The sequence below is a fragment of the Ovis aries genome, chromosome 21 (assembly GCF_016772045.2).
Source record: "Ovis aries strain OAR_USU_Benz2616 breed Rambouillet chromosome 21, ARS-UI_Ramb_v3.0, whole genome shotgun sequence".
Classification (NCBI taxonomy): Eukaryota; Metazoa; Chordata; class Mammalia; order Artiodactyla; family Bovidae; genus Ovis; species Ovis aries.
In genome coordinates, this window is record NC_056074.1 from 36,009,275 (window position 1) to 36,018,452 (window position 9,178).

The window sequence follows — 9,178 nt, forward strand, 5'->3', positions numbered from 1 at the left end:
AAAAGAGGCCAAAAGTGGGGCTATTTTAGCATAACATCCAATCAATTGGAACAAATTAAATGCATAAAAAGTCAAATATTCTACATGCTAATAGACAATATCTAATTTGTCACTGTGACAATTGCTAGAGAACCAACTCACCATTCTGAGCCCTGAGAAAGGAAAATAATCATCAATATATATGCTTTTTCTTTCTATGAGACATATTTCATGTAATTACAGTTAAAGGAATTTTCTTTCTAATTGAAAATTTTCAAGATTTAAATCCAGAAAGAGTGGTGGAAACAGGAAAGCACTGTTTTGCAACATCTTCATGAAAAAACAGATCTAGGCAAAGGGTATCAATAGATGCTAAAACAATGAATGAAAGGTAGAGAGGGAGTACATAATGCATGTATGAGGTTGGCAACATCAGGACCTAGTGCGTATGAGCATCTATCAGAGTGAGGCAACTAGAAATTATGAACCTCTTGAAGTGGTGCCATTAGAAATATCTATCTGCATATGAAATTTTCCAATAAAAAAGCTTGAACTCAAGTGTAGATCTAACTACCAGTTTTCAGGGAAATAACACATAGAAAGGAAGAGAGGGGCAATCCTCTAAACCAGCAGTCTCTAACCTTTTTAGCACCAGGGGCTGCTTTCCTTGAAGACAATTTTCCATAGACCAGGGTGGCGGGTGGGGGGGGGGGGGGGGGGGGGGGGGGGGGGGTTCGGGAGGATTCAAGGGCATTACATTTATTGTGCACTTTATTTCTATTATTATTACATTGTGATATACAATGAAATAATTATACAACAGTCCATAATACAGACTCAGTGGGAGCCCTGAGCTTGTTTTCCTGGAACTAGACTGTTCCATCTAGGGGTGATGGCAGAGTGATGGGGAGCAGCTATAAATACAGATGAAGCCTCACTCACTGGCCTGCTGCTCACCTCCTGCTGTGTGGCCTGGTTCCTAATAGACCAAGGACTGGTACTGGTCCTGGTACCAGTGTTGTGGACCCCTCTTCTAAATCCAATACTTGGGACATTCTTCAAACCAGCCTACCTCCTCCCACTTTTTGAACAAATAAATGGCATAAAAATTGGGAGAGAGACAGTTAATTTAGTTTCAAAAGAGAACAATCAAGTGCAACATATGAACACATTCTCTAAATAAACTGTGAAAAGACATCTGTTTTTTGAGAATCAGGGAAATTTGAACATGGGCTGGATATTAGATGTTAATATTTTGGAAACAAAATACATTGTGGTTATGTATATTTTGTGAAATGTAATTTCTTCCTTAAAATATTTCAGGAAAAAGTAATAAATAGTAAAAAAAAAAAAAAAAGAAAGAAAGAAAGAAATGAGAGTGTCTTAAAACAGGTCTGCATGGCTGCTATGGATTGAATTGTGTCCACCCCCCAATTCAGATGTTGAATCCTTAAATTCTGATATGATGGTTAAGGGGTAGGACCATTGGGAGGTAAGTAAGTTGATATCAGGTCCTGATGGTTGTCCCTTATGATGGGACTAGCCTTTCCCTCTTTCTATCTCTTATTCTCCCTCTTCCTCCTTCCCCCTCCCTATGACATGTGAAAACATAGCAAGAAGGGAATTGAAGCAAGTCAAGAAGGGTCCTCACCAGGAACCCAATTGTCCACCACTTTGATCTTGCACTTCTAGCTTCTGGTATGACAACTTGTGGGACTAAGAGAGTAGTTTTGTACTTATTGATGAGAGGGAATTTCAGAAAAACATCCACTTGCTTTCTTTATGATCTACTGGATGTTGGCAGCACTTTAACAGCATCATCTTTTAGGATTTTTAATAACTCACCTCCACTAGCTTTGTTCCTAGTAATGCTTCCTAAGGGCCATTTGACTTTATACTCCAGGATGTCTGGCTCTATGTGAGTGTCCCCAGCATCAAGCTCATCCAGGTCATTAAGACCTTTTTTTTATCTAGTTCTTCTATGTATTCTTGCCATCTCCTCTTAATCTCTTCTGCTTCTGTTAGATCCTTGACTTTTCTGTCCTTTATTGTGCCCAACTCTGGAAATATTACTTTGGTATCTTCAGTTTTCTTGAAGATATCTCTAGTCTTTCTCATGCTATTTTTTCCTCTATTTCTTGTTCACTTAAGGAGGCTTTCTTATTTCTCCTTGCTATTCTCTGGGACTATGCATTCAGTTGAGTATATTATATATATATTTATATATATATATATATATATATATATATATATATATATATCTTTCTCATTTGCCTTTCTCTTCTCTTCTTTTTCAGCTATTTGTAAATCTCCTCAGACAGCCACTTTCCCTTCTTGCATTTTTTCCCCTCTGGGATGGTTGGTCACCTTCCCTGTACAATGTTACCAACATCTATCCATAGTTCTTCAGGCACTCTGTATTGGATCTTCAGCTTCAGCATCAAATCAATATTGTTCTACTACTTCCCAAAACAAAACACATGCTTTCAATCACGTGACAAATAGTCAACTTTGGGAAAGATTAATACCACTGGGGTCCTGTCCTCAATACTATCTCTACTCCAGGTGGAGAGAACTTATATCCAGCTTCACCAACAGCAAGGTAGCATGCCAGTCTGAGTGTAGAGTCAAAATTCTGAATTTTAAAGCCAATTAAGTAATGTTTTGTTATGTACAGATCCCCTGAAGGAGGAAGTGGCATTCAACTCCAATATTCTTGCCTGGGAAATTCCATGAACAGAGAAGCCTGGAGGTCCATGGGGGTCACAAAAGATTCAGACACAACTGAGCGACTAAAGAACAACAACAACAAATGGCAGGCAACACTTTTCATTCACACTAGTCAGTGCATGAATTAGCACATGCTCTTCACCCTGCCATGGCAACTGGTGACACTGCAGATGGTGAAGCATTCATCAGTCTGTATTCCAGGAAGACAATGTCCCAGGTCAGAGCCCCAGACAATAGTGAGATGCTTTCTCAGTGTCTCCCTCCATGCCCCACCCTCTTGTCTTCTCTGCATTGCTTCCAAGTTCCCTAAGCCCAGGACTAAGGAGCAACTGGATTGACCATCAGACAGATCTGAATTCAAATCTTGGCTGTACTACTTAAGGCCCTATATCCTTCAGGAAGAGGCTTAGTTCCTCTCAACCTCAATTTCCTCATCTGTAAATTAATGACAATTTCACGCTTTCAAGGTGCCCATGAAAAGCACACAGGTAAATGCAGTCAGTGTCTATGGGCTTTTCAAAAGGATCAGGCTCTGTGCTTGTGAGACTGGAGTGGGCAGAGAAGGCCTGCCTGAGGAAGACACATTTGAGATGGTGCTGAATGTGGAGAAGGAACCAGCCATGCAAAAAGATGGGAGAAGAACATTCTACATGTGGGAAATAGCCATTGCAAAGGCCCAAGGTAACCAAGCTTAATAAATCGATACTTTTTCACCTCCAATCTTCCTTCCACTCTTGGAACTTGGCTACAGGTCACCCACTGAGACTTCATCAAATACTTCACTCATGAGATACCAGCAGGGAATCATCTCAACCTTCCAGAAGGGAAACCCTGGGGCTGTCACAGGGCTGAGTCAGCTCTGAGCCCGGGGTCCAGTACACAAGGTGGTTATTGCCAGGGGCACCACAAGTGACTCTTAGCTTTTCCATGTGCTTGTCCTCTCCCCTAAATCCCCAGGGAACTGATTGAACTAAGAGACAAGTAATAGCTCCTGACTCATCTTCCCTTGTGTGATGATCCCGTGGTTCCCTGATCATACTGCTCTCTGGACACAATCTGTTTCCTCTATTCCTTCTCTGAAGGTGGCTTGTGAACAACATCAGCACCTGACCCTGAAGAATGGTATCTGGAACTTAACTGACAGTCAGCTAGGACTCAGGGATGCCTAGCCGTGTCCTGTGCATCTGTCCTTTTCTCCAACCAGATGAATAAACCAAATCCTCAAAGAACATCACAATTCACTCCCTCTCAAGGCCTTCACAGTTCCAAGGGCTATTTTGAGCATCGAAAAGGAACATATCCCTTGAATTTAGGCTAGTCTCAGCCTCCAACCTCACTCCACCAGGGGTTTCTTGAGGAAATAGTAAGTTACCGCATCGAATTTGCCAGAGGGTTGAACAGAAAATGCTCCTCACTGTGAACACAGGTCTATGTGACCCAGTCTCCCAAGGATCTGTGTTGTGTGAATGAGGAGCGGGAGCTCTGGGCCTGCTGAGCTGGGAGTGAATCAGCTACCACCTGTATGACTGCTTCCTGGGGCCACTCCAGCTGGGGCTGCCTCCACTGTGTCTGGAACCCAGCAGAATCAGCTCCCAGTATTGCTTTTCTGCTGCTACTGGAAGGCAAGTCAGCTGATAGAATTGCAGCCAGACTTGAGGGACAAGGAGAAAGGACTTTGTCACCCTGGCGCTTACAGACCTCTGAGAGCTGCCCAGCATTGGATGCAATTGAGTTTCCTCAGTTCTTTGCTTTCCCAGAGGTCTCCAGCCCAAGAACCAGAGGTTTTGGGTCCCAAGTCTTCACTAAGTTACCTGCAGCCTTAGAGTGAGTCACACACCCCAGGGTTCAGTTTCCCATCTCTTGGATGAGGGAGACTGGACTTTCTCCAGAAAGCTTGTTCCAGACTGAAGCTCAATGTCAATCAGTGGACAAGTGGCTCAGAGGTGCATGTTGCCAAGGATGCTGAGGCTGCATCTGGTGGGCAGGGGGCCATGACTGCCTGGTGATGCTCATGGATCCTGAGCTCATGACTGGGAGTGGTAGACCACTTGGCACACAGCTGTGTGAGGCCTTGCCTACTGACACTTTCCGTCACTTGGATTCTGTGCAATGAGGTTCTTTGTGATGAGTTGACTCATTGGAGAAGACTTTGATGCTGGGAGGGATTGAGGGCAGGAGGAGAAGGGGACAACCGAGGATGAGATGGCTGGATGGCATCACTGACTCAGTGGATGCAACTCTGAGTGAACTCCGGGAGTTGGTGATGGACAGGGAGGCCTGGCGTGCTGCGATTCATGGGGCCGCAAAGAGTCGGACACGACTGAGCAACTGAACTGAACTGAACTGAAATCAGAAGTTGCCAACTGGAAGGCTGTAGATTCCTCTGCAGAAACCTGAGTTGGGCTGATGAATTAGCTCTCCGAAAGGAATTCTGGGAACAGGAAATGCCAGGACTCTTAGATAAATTAGGAAGTATTTTAAATGCTTTAGATGACCTGTCATTTTGCTGTCTAGCTTGGGATGATGCCCACAGTTAGAGTGGAATCAAAGGGCCCCTGGAGGGTCCCTCTCCCTATGGCTCATTAGCAGTGAGTACGGCTCTATCCCTTCATGTCCAGAGCAGGAATTCCAGCAAGAAGGAAGTGACCTTCAGTAAGGTTAACCAAAAAACAGTAGGCCTGGTCCTCTCATAGGCACCATTCTTTTCCCAGTGCTTCTTCCTTCCTGGATCCTGAGCAATCTGCCCACCTTTTGGTAACTGGGTTATGAACTCCTCTTCCTTTCCAAATGTCCCCACAGCCCCACTAGTGGTCCCCTCCCTACCCAAGCCCTCTCCCTCACTTGAAGATGGCACTAAAGAAGAGAAAATCAGGAAGCAGCTGCCCAGTTCATTCTTTTTAAAAAATGTCCCCATTCCTTCCACCTCCAGGCCATGACCTGGCTCATCAAAGTCTCCAGCTGGATGAACAAGCAAGTTAGCAGGGGGGTGCAGGTGGGGGTGAGGGTGGGGTTGTTGGCTGTGGGTGATGGTGATCAGATAACAGAAGAGCTGGATAGAGAGCACGTGGGTCTCCAACCACTCAGTCTTTTGGGGGCCTGCCTGAATCTGCTTTTCTTGGGCCCCTCAGGGTACCACTAAGACAGAGACTTTAAAATAGACATTTTGTAAACTTCTGACTACAAAATGATTTCAAACATAACAAAAATAATAAAGAATAGTGTCATGAACCCTGTATTTCATCACTCAGCATCAATAACTGCAAAACTACTCTCTTAGTCCCACAGGTTGTAGTAAACTGGAGACTAGAAGTGCAAAATCAAGGCAGTGGACAATTGGGTTCCTGGTGAAGACACTCTTGTTGACTTGCATCAGTTCTTTTCTGGCTGTGTTCTCATATGTGGTAGGAGAGGGGACAGAAGAAGAGGGAGAATAAGAGAGAAAAAGAGGGAGAGGCTAATGCCATCATGACGACCCTACTATCATAACCCCATGTCAACTTAATTACCTTGCAAAGGCCCTACCCCCTAATACCATCACATCAGGATTTAAGGGTTCAACATTAGAATTGGGGGATGGACACAATTCAATCCATAGCAACTACACAGATCTGTTTTTAAATCAAGACAGATCCTCACTTATTAAATTTCCTGAAATACATTAAGGAAGAGATTCAGTTCAGTTCAGTTCAGTTCAGTTCAGTTGCTCAGTCGTGTCTGACTCTTTGCGACCCCATGAATCGCAGAACACCAGGACTCCCTGTCCATCACCAACTCCCGGAGTTCACTCAGACTCACGTCCATTGAGTCAGTGATGCCATCCAGCCATCTCATCCTCTGTCGTCCCCTTCTCCTCCTGCCTCCAATCCCTCCCAGCGTCAGAATCCTTTCTAATGAGTCAACTCTTCTCATTAGGTGGCCAAAGTACTGGAGTTTCAGCTTTAGCATCATTCCTTCCAAAGAAACCCCAGGGCTGATCTCCTTCAGAATGGACTGGTTGGTTGCAGTCCAAGGGACTCTCAAGGGTCTTCTCCTACACCACAGTTCAAAAGCATCAATTCTTTGGCACTCAGCTTTCTTCACAGTCCAACTCTCACATCCATACATGACCACTTGAAAAACCATAGCCTTGACTAGACGGACCTTTGTTAGCAAAGTATGTCTCTGCTTTTGAATATGCTATCTAGGTTGGTCATAACTTTCCTTCCAAGGAGTAAGTGTGTTTTAATTTCATGGCTGCAGTCACCATCTGCAGTGATTTTGGAGCAGGAAGAGATTACCATTTCACAAAATGTACATAACCACAGTGTGCTTTGTTTCAAAACAATTAACATCTAATATCCAGCCCATGTTCAAATTTCCCTGATTCTCAAAAAACAGATGTCTTTTCACAGTTTATTTAGAGAATGTGTTCATATGTTGCACTTGATTGTTCTCTTTTGAAACTAAATTAACTGTCTCTCTCCCAATTTTTATACCATTTATTTGTTCAAAAAGTGGGAGGAGATAGGCTAGTTTGAAGAATGTCCCAAGTATTGGATTTAGAAGAGGGTCCACAACACTGGTACCAGGACCAGTACCAGTCCTTGGTCTATTAGGAACCAGGCCACACAGCAGGAGGTGAGCAGCAGGCCAGTGAGTGAGGCTTCATCTGTATTTATAGCTGCTTCCCATCACTCTGCCATGACCCCTAGATGAAACAGTCTAGTTCCAGGAAAACAAGCTCAGGGCTCCCACTGAGTCTGTATTATGGACAGTTGTATAATTATTTCATTGTATATCACAATGTAATAATAATAGAAATAAAGTGCACAATAAATGTAATGCCCTTGAATCATCCCGAAACCATCCCCCCCCCCCCCCCCCCCGCCACCTTGGTCTATGGAAAATTGTCTTTAAGGAAAGCAGCCCCTGGTGCTAAAAAGGTTAGAGACTGCTGGTTTAGAGGATTGCCCCTCTCTTCCTTTCTATGTGTTATTTCCCTGAAAACTGGCAGTTAGATCTACACTTGAGTTCAAGCTTTTTTATTGGAAAATTTCATATGCAGATACGTATTTCTAATGGCACCACTTCAAGAGGTTCATAATTTCTAGTTGCCTCACTCTGATAGATGCTCATACGCACTAGGTCCTGATGTTGCCAACCTCATACATGCATTATGTACTCCCTCTCTACCTTTCATTCATTGTTTTAGCATCCATTGATACCCTTTGCCTAGATCTGTTTTTTCATGAAGATGTTGCAGAACAGTGCTTTCCTGTTTCTACCACTCTTTCTGAATTTAATTACTGAAATTCTTCAATTTCAAAGGAGATTCTTTGGAGAGATTGGCCAATACCCTCCAATATTCTTGCCTGGACATGGGGAGAGGGGAGGAGAAGGTGAGATGTATAGAAAGAGTAACATGGAAACTTACATTACCATATGTAAAATAGATAGCCAATGGGAATTTGCTGTATGGCTCAAGAAACTCAAAAAGAGGCTCTGTATCAACCTAGAAGAGTGGAATGGGGAGGGATATGGGAAGGAGCTTTGAAAAAGAAGGCATATATGTACACCTATGGCTGATTCATGTTGAGGTTTGACAGAAAACAGCAAAGTTCTGTAAAGCAATTATCCTTCAGTAAAAAATAAATTAATTTTTTAAAAGGCTTCTTTAACTGCAGTTACATGAAATATGCTTCATATAAACAAAAGCAGCATAAATATTGATAATTATTTTCCTTTCTCAGTGCTCAGAATGGTGAGTTGATGCCCTAGCAATCTGTCACAGTAACCGATTAGATGTTGTCTCTTAACTTTTAAAATACCTGACTTTTTAATCCATTTAATTTGTTCCAAAATATTGGATATTATGGCAAATTTTTCTCACTTTTGGCCTCTTACTATGAAATTCTAAACTTTCTGTCCAGTCCCCTCTGGTCTTTGACACCTCTCAACTTTCTGGACCTTCAAGATTCCCAAGATTATTTGGTGCATTTCTTTACCCAATTCTGAAATCAGTCATCTCTTTAAGAATCCATGGATCCTCTGGTGGGAAATGCATTTAGAAAGCACAAGTTTGAACTCAGGATAGCTATAGTTATCAAGTTGTCATTGCTTCTAGGCTTTTCAGTGTTGAGAGCCAGATTTTCCTTAAATAAATAAAAAGGAATTAATTGGTTGGTACAAACTAATGCTTTCAACAGAAATTTTAAGATAGCAGGGTTTTACTTAAGCTCCCTTATGTGTGGACCTCTTTTCCCTAACCACTGAAAGTCTTACTTCAGAACATTAGCTTTAATTACTGAATTGCTTTAACCTGTAAAATACACACAATACTGTCACAATAACAGAAGCGATATCAGCAACAATAAGTTATTGAATATAGTTTCAGATTTCTTTCCTTTTCTGCTTTTGGGTTTCTTTTGCTTTTGTTTTGGATGGGCAGTATTTTTGTTTGTCTTTGTCCTTAGAAGATATTCCACTCTGA